Here is a 13,562-nt window from a genome sequence, read left to right on the forward strand (position 1 = left end):
AAAACATACTTCACGTTTTTTTTCACTTCCCATGCTTCCGTAAAAGAAATAATAAAAATTAAATGCTTTTACCAGCTTTTACTTGTGCCCATACTCCCGCTTAAATGAAATTAAAAACTTCACCAAAACTTACCAACCCACAGTAAATTGCATTTACTGTTTTACTGACATTTACTGGCGGTAAAGAAACTTTTACTTCACGTCAAATTTATTAGCTGCTGACTTGTACTTTAACCATTGACTTTATTTGCATCGCATCGCAACTTTTCTCATGTCAAAGACCCCGACTCTATGACATTGCCGATAGCGATGTGCCGATGTGATATCGGCGATCGCTCATCGCACAAAAACAAAACCACTTGTAAGTCCTCCGCTGCGACTTCGCCGATGCGATATCGGCGATATTTCATATCGCTGCTGCTGCCTGCCTCCGATGCTCCAACCCGCCGAAAAACCAACCTGCCGATATGCCGACTTGCCGATATGCCGATATCGGCGATCGCTCGTCGGAAGCACAAAAGCTTCTTTATGATTTCTTCGCTTCGATTTTGCCGATGCGATATCGGCCCTTCACTTTGACTTTGCCGATACGCCTGATTTATTGTCCTCATGCTGCCGCATGGTTCACCTGTAGCACAGTTGAAATTATACTTTCAACACTTTCAACGACTTTGAGAAAATCAAAAACAGCTCTCTTAAACCCTACGTATAGAATGAAGATAGAAAAACATAAAAAAGGGGACGAATAATGAAAGCATCTTTCTTAAATTCAGAAAAGAAGAACATAAGACAGCCGAAGGATAAAGAAATATTAAAGAGATTAGAAAATAGTAAAAAACAGTTATACCATAGAAAACATATGAAAGAAATGATGGAAAACATATGCTTTATATTTTAATAGAATTGGTGCTTTTAAAAATATGCACACAACTTCCTAAGAATGCGTATATATTCTCAAAAATGTTAATTTGGCACTAAGTTTTTTTCAGCAATTCAGGGGATATGATATTGATTAGATTACTTGTAAATCGATTTCAAATACTAGCATTCCAAAAACTAAAATTAATGATAAAACTTGTTTTTATATTGTTTATATCTTTTTACACTACAAATTTATAAATAAACACAAAACACATTATTATTATTATTTTTAATTTATTAAAAAGCTAATAATTTTATTTTATTAAAAAAATATACAAAATCATTTTTTTTTTCATATACATAACATGTGTATAGAAAGAATTCACCGAAGATCATTTGTACTTTTCGAAGAAGCCTTTTATGCTGCGTAAAACAATGAATCAAAAGTATATACATCCCATATACATACACAAAAAAGTTCCCGTTATATTATATTTGTTGCATATGATAGACAAAAATAGTGTCCAAATATATGCATGTAGTGGGAAAAGTAAGGTCTATGATAATATTCCTAATGGTCCAATCCATTGCGCACCATGTGCATCTCAAAGGAACCCCTCATAGTTAAGGGTTTGTAGTCAAGTGTGAAATTTGATCTTCTCATCACCCACGTGCCCTCAAACATATATCAACACATTCGTAATAATTTCTTAATATAATATCTCTCAAACATATATCAACATTCATAATAATTTCTTAATTTAATATTTTATTTTTATTTTTAGCAATTAGCTTAGTCTGATAAGGAGCGTTATAAGGATATTTTTGTATTATAGTTTATCTCCGACTAAAGAGATGATAGGGATATTCTTGTATTATAGTTGATTTCCAACTAATTTTATTAGCTTTTTTTATTTTGTTAAATATTTTTAGAATAACTTGGTAAAGTAGTTCTCTTGACGTAAAATTATATAAATTTATATTTTAGTTTAATAAAACAATAATAAAAATTAATTTCTCATTTTATATGTAATACTTTATTCATGAGTAAAATAGTTTACATTAACATTATTCATGAGTGGAATAATTCTACATTAACATTAGACCAAATTCCAAGCCAATAAGAATTTGGGTGGTCTTCTAATTCACAAATACTTTTAAAGACATCGTTTTAAGCTATTCTCACCACCATTATCACCACTTCCTAAAATGTGTAATATAAAAGAGCGTGGGTGAGCTGAGATTTACATTGTATTGCTAGCTTATTGTGAACTTTTTTAGTTCTTTGTTAGGTTGTGAGGTGAAGTAATTTACAGTATTAATTAGTTTTTTTCATTGATTTTTGTAATAAGCGAATGTATTTTAAGTTATTTGTTTGGATTTAATTATTATACTTTTAGTTTTGCTAATATGTAGTTACAATTGCTTGCTGAGTGTTCCTTGTCAAAAGAATAATAGTCTCAATTTAAAGGATAAGTATGACCCTACCAACTGTCATTTTTCAAATACTTTTCTAGCTTATTAATGTATATGCTATAAAAAATATTAGGTCATGATATTGTAACAAACCCTATTTACACGGTAAGAACCTCCATAATATAGTGAAGGTATTAGACCATAGTATTGTAACAGACCCTACTTATATGTTAAGAATCTCCATGATACAATGAGAGTGAATCTTTATGATTACATGTTTTTTATATATGTGTGTTTTTAACTCATTAATTATTTTTATAATCAATAATAATACAAATAAATTTATAATCTAAGTTTTTTTTTTTGTGACTAGGTTGAGCCTAGGTTGAGTCCAACTAATATATTGGATAGAAAAAGTACGATAAAACCACAATGAAATCTTTATCACCGATATTGTACAAAGATTGGTTAAAACTTAGGCTCCTCTTAGAATAGTTTTAATTACCCAAAATAATTTCTATAGTCAATCTTTCCCATAAAATTTAAACAATAAATGTGTTTTTTAATATTAATTTTGTGTTAGCCAAATTAAAATAAAAAAAAAAAAAAATTAAAAACTTATACATAAATCAGATTTCCATAGTTCCTCTAGAACATCTATAAGCGATTTCTACCACAAGAAAAACCATATTTATTGACCACTCGCAGACATAATGTATCAACAAAATACATCAACTGCTGAAAAAACCAAACCTATCTACTACAACTCTGCATATATAAAGACTACACGAATACATCATCATAGAGATCATGAATCAGAACATATAACAACGGCAAAATCTTTTGCATTGTTTTCCGTACCATTGGGATACTTGGCAATGTGATTTTTATTTTTTTTTTATGATTTTTGTGATTTTCCTTAATTCCGACAATATGATATTTATCTTGAAGTTATTATAAGACCAATTGATTATATTATAATATTATTTTTTATTATTAAAATTAAATATTTTAATTCGACATAAATTATTAGAATCACAATTAAAGGAAACAAATAATAATATTAAAATTAATTAATAAATAACCGACATATATATGTAATATTTTAATAAATTGATTTTTTTACTATTAAAATTAAATACTTTAATTCGAAATAAATTATTAGAATCGTAAATAAAGTAAACAAATGGTAATACTAAAATTAATTAATAAATAATTAATTTTAAAATATTAAATAAATAATTTTCTAAATAGACGTACTCTAACGAGACTGTCTTTTTTCTTTAGAAGTTATGGAAAACTGGTTATATTTTTAAAAAATCTGGCAAGGATTTTTGTAAATACAAGTTACACTTGATAAATTTCAAAATTTTAGGTGTTTTAGAAGTTTTAGATGGTGGTGAATCTATTTTCACCCTCAAAAATATGATTAACCACTTTATACAAGATTTTTTGAAATTTTTTACCCAAATTCCAACCATTTTTAACTCTCCAAACAATTCTTCTGCTTCCATAAACCACTCCATACTCCATTCTCCAAATTCCAGCCTTCGTCAAATATGCCTTTTGGAAACATCTTGCGTATTGTGACAGACTTACTGGCAAGTCAAGTCACGGCCTCTTCTCATTTCGGCATCGAGTCGTTAGATGCCACATTTACATTTAAAACGCCGAAAATAATGCGTATAGTGGCCCATCGCACTATAAGTCAATAGACAAATGGAGCAATCGTTTGCCTCACGGTCGTGCCCGATCATTTTGAACCTCACACACCAACTCCAAGGTTTACGTTTTTTGACCCCGCAGCTTTCGGGACACTATTTTAGCCTCTACAGGATTGGACGGGCAGGGTTAGAAATTCTTATATTTGGTTTTAAATGCTTCTTTTCTTTGTTTAGGCGTGTAGCATATTATATATGTTTCCCAAAAAAAAAAATGAATTGGAAATCTAAGAATCCAAAGTCCTCGCTCTCGGAGGACCAAAGTCCCAGCTAAATGATTCTTTTTGCTTATTTATTTCGTTATTTTTTTGTTCAATCGATATATACGCTCGAATGTACACGGTTTAAAAAAAAAAAAAAAAAGGGCAATTGTCCCAAAAGGTACAAAGAGAGGCCGATAGGATTATTAAATTGGAAACTTTGAATTTTTGTAGACAGTTAATTGGTTTGTAGAAAACCTTCCTTTCTTGGACTGGATCATTGTGTAATTATTTTTCTTTAGATGTTTTGTTTATATTTATATTACAAGGAACACATTGAATATCTTATTTCATTTTAGAGTAAGTTAATTACCCAAAACCAAGAAACCTCTATAGATGGCCAAGCATATACGAAGAATACATCTCATTCATATGCAATACCAAATCCATCTTTTCTTTTCTCTGAGTAAAATTTCAAAAGCATGAACACATGCCATTTCATATGCACAATAAACCCAACTTCTGAAATTTCAATGCTTGGATGCATCCCATTCATCCATTCGATCAGGTGAGACACTTTCAACCGTTGATCTGAACCAGAAAAGGAAACAACAGAAAATCAAGAAAGCACGGAAAGTCAAGAAAGCACAAAAGCTCACAAGAAAGGATTCTATGCAGAAAATCAAGAAAGCCCGCTCTTTTTCTCGTGGAAAAATCATCAATCCCATGCCTTTCCGCCATGAAGCACTATCATTTCCTATTATGGAACTATAGGAACATGTTATGAACAGAGGCAACTATAGCGCCGTGAACAAGCTCGCCCTCTGTCAAAGCCTCCTTTAAACACCATACTCCCACATTCGATTCCGCTCCGCAGTTTTCCTGCAATCGACGACATACTGGCTGTAGCTGCTGTGTAATAAGAGCCTTTTGTTGTATTTTCTAATTTTTATTTAAAATATAATACTCACAATTGAAATTCATTGAAACATTCAACTTAAACCACATTATTAAATCATCTACATAATAGAAATGTGTTTATAAATTCCAAGAAATGTAAGGGATATTCCACATAAATTAAAAGCAAATATTAATTGAAAATGTATAAAGAACTGAATCAAAATATCTACATAAGAGTTTTGAAAGTGGGTATTGTTTCAGAATAGTGATAAGTGTGTATTGTTTCAAAATATATGAATTCTCCTTACCGGTCGTTCTCTACATTTAAAACAAGTTATGCCCAAATTATTGATTGACCTAATTTTTGGTCGATTTGTTGTTTCTTCCTTAATCATCCTCAAGATCAAGTGGCACATTCAGACCAGGAAGAGCCTCGACAGACATATCCAGATTGCGAGCAAGAGGAGTGCTAAGTCACGGATTTAGATCAAGAACAAGAGGAGCCTCCTTCACCTCAAGAGCCTTCTTCTTATTTTCGCGTAACGCCCTTTCAAGAAACTGTATAACAGGGTGAGCTTCAATTCTTCCATGTGACAACAAACGGATATCGTTGACAAGAACAACAATAATTTCAACTTTAGATGGGCCATCTTCCCATAAAACCTCGGCACCAACAGTAACTGTAACAGCACTACTTGTAAATTTAGATGATCTATTGAATCTGTTCATATACATAGTCCAACAGACTTGCAATCAGATCAGTGGCTTTACTAACGGTTTGTAAAAATAATTTAGACAATTGAGAATAATCTTGAGGATGAACTATACTACATGGTTTGAAATTAATATACACAAAAATACCATTATGATTTTACCTAAAATATTTCAATTTACATGATTAATCATGTCACAATACAATAAGGAAATACTTTAGAATCCTAATGATAAAAATTAAAAGCAGGATCATATTCAATGTTTCTAAATATTTTAATCTACTAATAAAATCTTCATGTTCTTACCTAAAGTAGCATGAACATGTAATTATGATGTCATATTATGAAAGTAAGGAATAAACTGGTAAAACTATTAGGGAACCTGTTTGATCATTGCATCAAAATAGAGAAGGTTGTTGTTGTAGTTTGATATGATTATTCCATTTTTCAACTCGGCGTGATATTTAGCACATATGGTTCTTTGCATTTGCAACTGGCCGCGTTGCAAATCTTGTAATTGCATGGACTCGCATCGAAATCTCACTATCGTTTCCTCGATCTAGTTACTGTCTCTCAAATTCACGCTCTATCATTTCTTCTGCTCAACATAACAACAACAATATAGAATCGCCAGGATAAACCATGCAAACACTCTTTTAAAGAAAACATAAATTAAATTCAAAACAGAGAAAAAAACAACGAAAATAAAACACTGTAAAATCCAAAATGCATGGCCATGCAACAAAGAAAATAAACTTGAACAAGAAACAAGGCAAGCCAATGCAATGTAGAGTATTGAAGAAAATGATGAGATGAAAGCGAGAACAGGCTTTATGAGATGTTTAATACTAATCAGTGCTTGCCAAAAGCCATGGAAGAAGAACAGTGCTTGTCAAAAGCAGGGAAGAAGAACAGAAACAACAACTCGCAGGGGAAAAACAGTAAAAATATCTTCAAGAGTGACATAAAAGAATGCGAAAAAGCAGTAAGGCAACTCAACCGATGTTTGGAAAAAGTAGTGACACTTCAAATCAATGGTTGAAAGTGTCTCACCTGATCCAACGGAGCAGGATAAAAGTGTTGACGATTGTTGATGCATAGGAAGGGCTATCGGCCTAATTATTATTCTAACTATAAAATTATTATTGAAGAAAATGAATGCACGCAGTTTGTTTTAAAAAAATAAAAATTTTATTCTAAATTGTCAATAACATGATTATCATATGACTGATTGTGGAAGATTACAATTAAGATGTTGGACACTTAATCCTCAATGGGTTAATGTGGAAGCCGAATAGACAAAAAGAAGTCCAAGAGACCTTGAGATGTGGAACCTAATGGTCAAAACAATGTACTATAAATGTATATTAGTAGTTAATAAAAGATGTATTCTTATGTTTTATCTTTCATATTTGTTGCTGCCATATGTGTGTTTAAGATGGTATCAGAGCGGGGAATTTTTGGTCCTGCTCCAATTTGAGCCACTAAATTTTTATGGTCATTTTTTGTGAGTTTGTTTCTAAACCTTAGCGTTATCTAGACTCTCTGAAATCTGCAACTGTTAGAACGCAGGACCTAAATGGGGCTCCCTGCCCCACTAAATCTTGCTATTAATCATTCACCTGTCGTTGCGCCTTATTATAGCTTGCCCCAGGCAGTGTCATATAAGTTTTTGATATTGTCTGCAACCCCTGTCAAGCGTGCCCCCTCTATCAAGAGACCTGCTGCAAATGTTATCTCACTGCATCAGTGTCATAGATGTTTTATATTATCTAGCCTGACCTCTCAGATACGAACTAGAGATTCAATATTGTTTAAGCTAAACTCAAACTTCTATGAAATGCAATTCAAATGCTCCACTACTCCATTGAAGCCATCTCATAATCTTGATTGCGTGACAGTTCTACCACTACTCCATTAGAAACCAGAACGCGACATATATTTAATTGATCGCTGCCCCATCCATCGAACGACCTCTCCATCTATACCTCGGCCTCTCCATTGATTGAATGCTGTCTGTTGATTTGAACATTGGAGTGTTAACACAGTTCTAGTATTCGAATAGCTGATCTCCAGCGGTAGTCGGAGTCACTTGAAAAGACTCAGATCGTCGTCCTTGATTGGACTTCCTGGCTTCAAATTAACTGGAACGACTTGTTTCTTTGACGGATTCTTGCATGACAATTTCAGAATATGATGTCTTAAGCTCGAGAGATTGGACACTGTAATGGCCTTGGGCTCCTTGGGGGAAGCGGTGACACCTTTGCAGTTTTCTAGCGTAGAATCGACGTCATGTTGCTGCGAGGCCGGTTTGCTGGATTCGTAAAGGAAGAAATGCAGCTGCAAGCGTCCATCTTGGTGATTCACCTGCAAGTATTTGTGAGAGGCGACTTCGACGGGTTTGAGCATAAATCTCCCATCTTTCCTACAGGATTTCATGGAGACGCATGGGCCGCTGCAACTAGAAAGTGAAGGAAGCGGTGGAGGGAAAGATCTCGGCGTCCGGATGTTCTTTTGCATGTGCGTTGATTTTATTATATATTGAGTGCCCTTTATCAATCATTGATTTAAAAGGAGGATATATTTTTGAATGCTGGTGACTCTGTTGAATTCATCTGTGTAACGATCCATGGTAGATGTTGTAGGATTACCACCTTTCTATAGCTCCTAAGGAAGTTTTCGAAAGAAATCTACAGTTAAATAACTAGACTCCATCTCCACTAATCTCAGGACAATTTTTCTGCTGTCATCATGGAATCTCTCCAGAGCTTCTGTTGCAGCTGCAGAGATTTCAGCTTGAAGACGAGGGAAACGCTTCAAGTCCTCTGTCTCATTAATTGATTTTCGAACAAGTTCTTTCAATATAAGGTGAACCGTTTCAACAGATGCCTATGCTGGTCCTTTGAAGTAAATGAGAGTACCATCTAGAATAGCGACAACCATTTGCATTTGTACCAGACTATCCTTGTACAAGAACTACGTTGTAGTGTGCCTCTCTTTGATTCGAACCTTGGACCATTGGGATAAGTGAGAATGACACTAGGCCGTCGAAATACTGTCCAATGGCCATGACCAGATGTGATGTGCAGTTAACGCGATAGCTCCGAAGGCCACGGACCATTTCTTGGAAAGATTTCTCTTCTTTGCTTCTTTGTTATCTAAATCTCCTTCATTGGACACTGAATTCAGCACCTCACTCAGCGCAGCGGACTCATAGAAGGCACTTCGCTGGAATGTTCATTTTAAATCAAAGTTTTGTTGCAGATTAATCTGATTTATATCCATTACTTTGTTGGACAGATTCACGCACCTATCAAATCGAACTGCACAGAGGCTTTAGGATTCAAGTTTCCCAGACTCGAAGAAGAATAATGATAATAAATGGCATAGGGAAGAATTTTATAATGGAAGAGTTCTAGTCCATATTCATCCTTGCATTTTGGCAGAGATATATTGGTTTGTGTTCTTAATTTATGCGAATGTATGTGTTGTATGTACATTGAACATTGAATGTATGTTGAAGCTGACTTGTGACAAAAGAGTTTGTGTGAAGAGAATATATGCCTCCTATATGTTGTATTATATGATTGGATAGTGTGAATATACATTAGTTCATGCGCTGGTTATATGGATAGTGTGTCTCCACTCTTTACATGTTCATTGAAGGTGCTCTTTACATATAGCATTGAAGGCTATACGTTGAAATCATGTCTTTTGGACTGGTATAGTATTGTTATTATTTTGATGGTTAAGTGCTACGTTGAGTCTTTGAAGCCGATGTTGGTTATACATGCACCTTAGAATGATGGGTCTCTAGTGTTTAACATGTTTATGGAGATATATCAGAATTTTGTTGCAAGCATTGTGATTATTTAGGGTACATTTTCACCTCAACTCATACTAAACCAAGTTTCTAGTGGTGCATTTATGTTGAGAAAAATGGTTACAATTACTGAAGTATTAGAGTTCATGAAATCTCTTCTACAATCTACTGTTGATTACACAATCCAGATCAACAAAGTTTCTCTCACATACATCCAGGTCTGTCTACAAAATGCACAAGAGAAAATTGATTTTTTGTAGCTTGAAACTCAGCTACAGCAAGAAGAATTAAAACAGAGGATTCATTCTGAACATGTTTTTGTTTAGAACACTGAGACTGCAACCCATCAGAAGCAAGTCAATAATGTTACAGTTGGCACAAATTTAATCCCCAATAAAGCAGCAACTGTACATGTGCAGATGCAAAAACTCAGTTTACACTTCCCAAGCCCATCATCAAACCTTAGGAACAACTTGTCCACAAAAAGCACAGAACTAGTCTTGGATATGAGAAGGACTTGTCCTTTCATGCTCTAGACTACTCCAAACCAATCCAATTTCAAAGTGCTAGATTCATTCATGACAGTTCACCTGCTCTTCATGATAGTTCATCTCCAGTTGTTCTAGATTCTTCTCCTCTTCCACAGGAACAACAACAACAACAGATTGTGAAATGCCAACACTGTGACCAATTTGGCCATCTGAAAGATCACTATTTTGATCTTCATCCATCTAGGCACTATCATAAAACCACCCATTCTTCATAAAGATGCTTCAGAAACAAACGTCCTGCAAGAACAAAGATTCATCTTGGATGGATTGCTTCTTGGTAATGGGCATCAACATCCAAGAAGATATTCCAATCACATGTTAGAACTTGTTCCAGAGTATTGAGCAGTCTTGCAGTTGAGTTTTCTCCATCATCTCACCTTGTATCTGACAGGGGGAAAATGATGGTCATATACAAGCCTCAAAGTCACATCAAGCGAGCCTGAGCCACAACCTGCCACACCAGTTTCAGAGTTGTAGCTAGAGAAAAATATGCCCGTCAACATGCCTTCAGTTGGTAATCTGGGACACTTCCTCCAGCAGAAGACTTCAGCTTCTTGCCAGTTTTGGAAGGAACAAAATTGGGAACACTTCCTCTAGAAGAAGACTTCATCATCTTGTCAGTTTAGGGAGAGTTCCAAGAATTGCATTAAGCATTCCAAAGTTGTTGGTCATCCTTAAACCATCACACATTGAGACTTCCCTTTTCAGGTTGAGGTTCTCCCTTTTATGCGGGGTGAGACCTCCCTTTCATGGTTGAAGGTTTCCCTATTCAAAGCAATAGGAGCACTTCCTCTAGCAGAAGACTTCAGCTTGTTTCCAATTTTGGAAGAGTTCTAGGAACTGCACTAAGCATTCCAGTGTTGGTGGTCATCCTTAAACCACCACCCTTTATACCAACATTTCAGAGAGCACATTCGGCCTAATGCTACCATGCATTTTTTGCACATTCAGTATTACAACTCTCTTCTTGGACTCATACATAAGCCTTTAGATTAAGGGGGGGAATGTTGGATACCTAATCCTGAATGGGTTAGTGTGGAAACTGAATAGACAAAAAGAAGTCCAAGAGACCTTGGGATTTGAAACCCAATGGTCAAAAGAATGTACTACAAATGTATATCAGTTGTTAATAAAAGATGTATTCTCATGTTTTATCTTTCATATTTGTTGCTGCCATGTGTGTGTTTAACATAATATTTAGAATACTCTGCATGGATTGCAACACTACGGGGTGTAGATATTAATGAAGGCAGTGTTAACGAATACTTTAGTAAAATATATTTGCAAGAAAGTTCTGTGGTGGCTCCACCGGGCATCGCCAAATGCGACAAGGCAATTTCCGCGTTCGAAAGTCTCCACATGGTTGTTTTGAATCCACTTTTTACCCCTATATAGTAAGGTCGCAGACTCAGCAACTACACATCTCCTAATATTGTACTGCCTTTTTTCTGCTATTGCTTCTCTAAATTATCTCAACAACATTGGTAGATATTCAAAACAATAAAGAAATGGATGTTGCGAGGCTTGTTTTCACAATCTTTGCCCTTATTTCAGTTATAAGTTTGCAAGTTGTTTCTGGTACGTACAATTGATTTTTTTTAATGTTGGATATGTTCATAAAGAATCTATAATTGGTGGTATGTACAATTAATTTCATTTAATGTTGGATATGTTCATAAAGAATGTATAATTGGTTTGGTTAACCATTTTTTGATCATCAGGATAATTGTAAATGGTAATGGAATTAATAATTTTTAAAATAAATATGGATCTAATATGAGTCGAGAGCGATTCAATTTTTTCATATGCAAATTGTAATTTTTTTTATGAATCACATTTAAATGTTATTTAATTTTTTTTTAGACTTTTAATTTTTTATTTATTTCGATCTATATGAACAAAATTTGAACTCTAATGACGGATGAACAAAATTACATATATCATACTGATTATCAAGTAAGATAGTATGGGAGAAGCTACCCATAGACGTTTGTGCATTTTCTGGAACACGTTGTGTACCTGAGCAGTCCATCTTGAGCGATGACGATGTCCAGTATGAATGCCAAGTCAATTTCTTTACATATTTCGCCATTGCTTCTACCTAGCTTTCCACTTAATTGATCGAGTAATTGATGATGTGCGGAGATCAAAGATTATAGCAGTGAATATGAATGAATTGATAGAACCACAAGAATGAATGAACACATGTGGGGTGGAGAGGATGGGTTGGCTTTCGAGCTTTGAACTTACCGGGAGGTACACTAATATGCAGGTGAGGACTTTGACCAAAGGATAATGGAATATTTCTTCAAATTGATCAAGAAAACGCATGAAAAGGATATTAGTAAGGATAGCATAAATGAAATAAGAAATTCAATGTGTTCCTCGTAATATAGATATAAACAAAACATGTAAAGAAAATTAATTGCACAATGATCTAATCCAAGAAAACAAGGTTTTCCACAAACCAATTAACTCTTCCAGAAAAATTCAAAAATTCTAATTTAATAATCCTATAAGCCTCTCTTTTTACCTTTTGGGACAATTGCTAGAATATATATTATAAGAATTTTCAATTTTATTGTCACTTCTAGAATTAATATTGAAAATTTTAATTTCATTTGTCTTATATATATATATATATATATATATATATATATATTATAAGAATTTTCAATTTTATTCTCACTTTTAGAATTAATATAGTTTTATTTTAATCACGGATCTAACAAGAGTCTAAAGCAATCAAATCTATTGAGGTGCAAATCTTTTTTACAATGCAAAAGTTAAAATAATTGCACCTCCAAAGATTGCATCTCTCTTGAGACTTATAGATGAAGGTTAAATTGAATTTGTCTTCTTTTCTATATTTTTAAATTAAAATTTTAAATACATAAATAAATTCAACCCCTGAAAATCCCTTCAACATATAAAATAAAATAGGTTAAATATACAACTGGAACAAATAATTGCTCTATTCAAAATAAACTCTTAATAAAAAAAAATGTCAAAATATAACATAATGATAATGATATTGATACTTCAAATGATATAACAATAATAATATATTTTTCCTTTATTGATTGGAACTAATTTAATCTGCATTGTCCACTTTAAGGGTTTTTTTCTGTTAATATATTTTTTAATACATTTCAATATTATTTAATTTTATAGATTGAAATATTTTATTTATAGTTCATCTTAATTTTTTTAATGATTATTATATTTTAAAATGTCATATATTAAGAATTCAATTAATTAAGTTTATCTCTCTTATTACTATTATAAAAAATGAATTAATTTTTTTTATGTATAATTATTTCTACTATTTCTACATTGATTTTTTTATTCGATTTCTCCTAAAGTTAATATTAAGA

This window comes from Pinus tabuliformis, chromosome 1_2 (assembly GCF_031772625.1).
Source record: "Pinus tabuliformis cultivar Carrire ecotype Pingquan chromosome 1_2, CPIR1, whole genome shotgun sequence".
NCBI lineage: Eukaryota > Viridiplantae > Streptophyta > Pinopsida > Pinales > Pinaceae > Pinus > Pinus tabuliformis.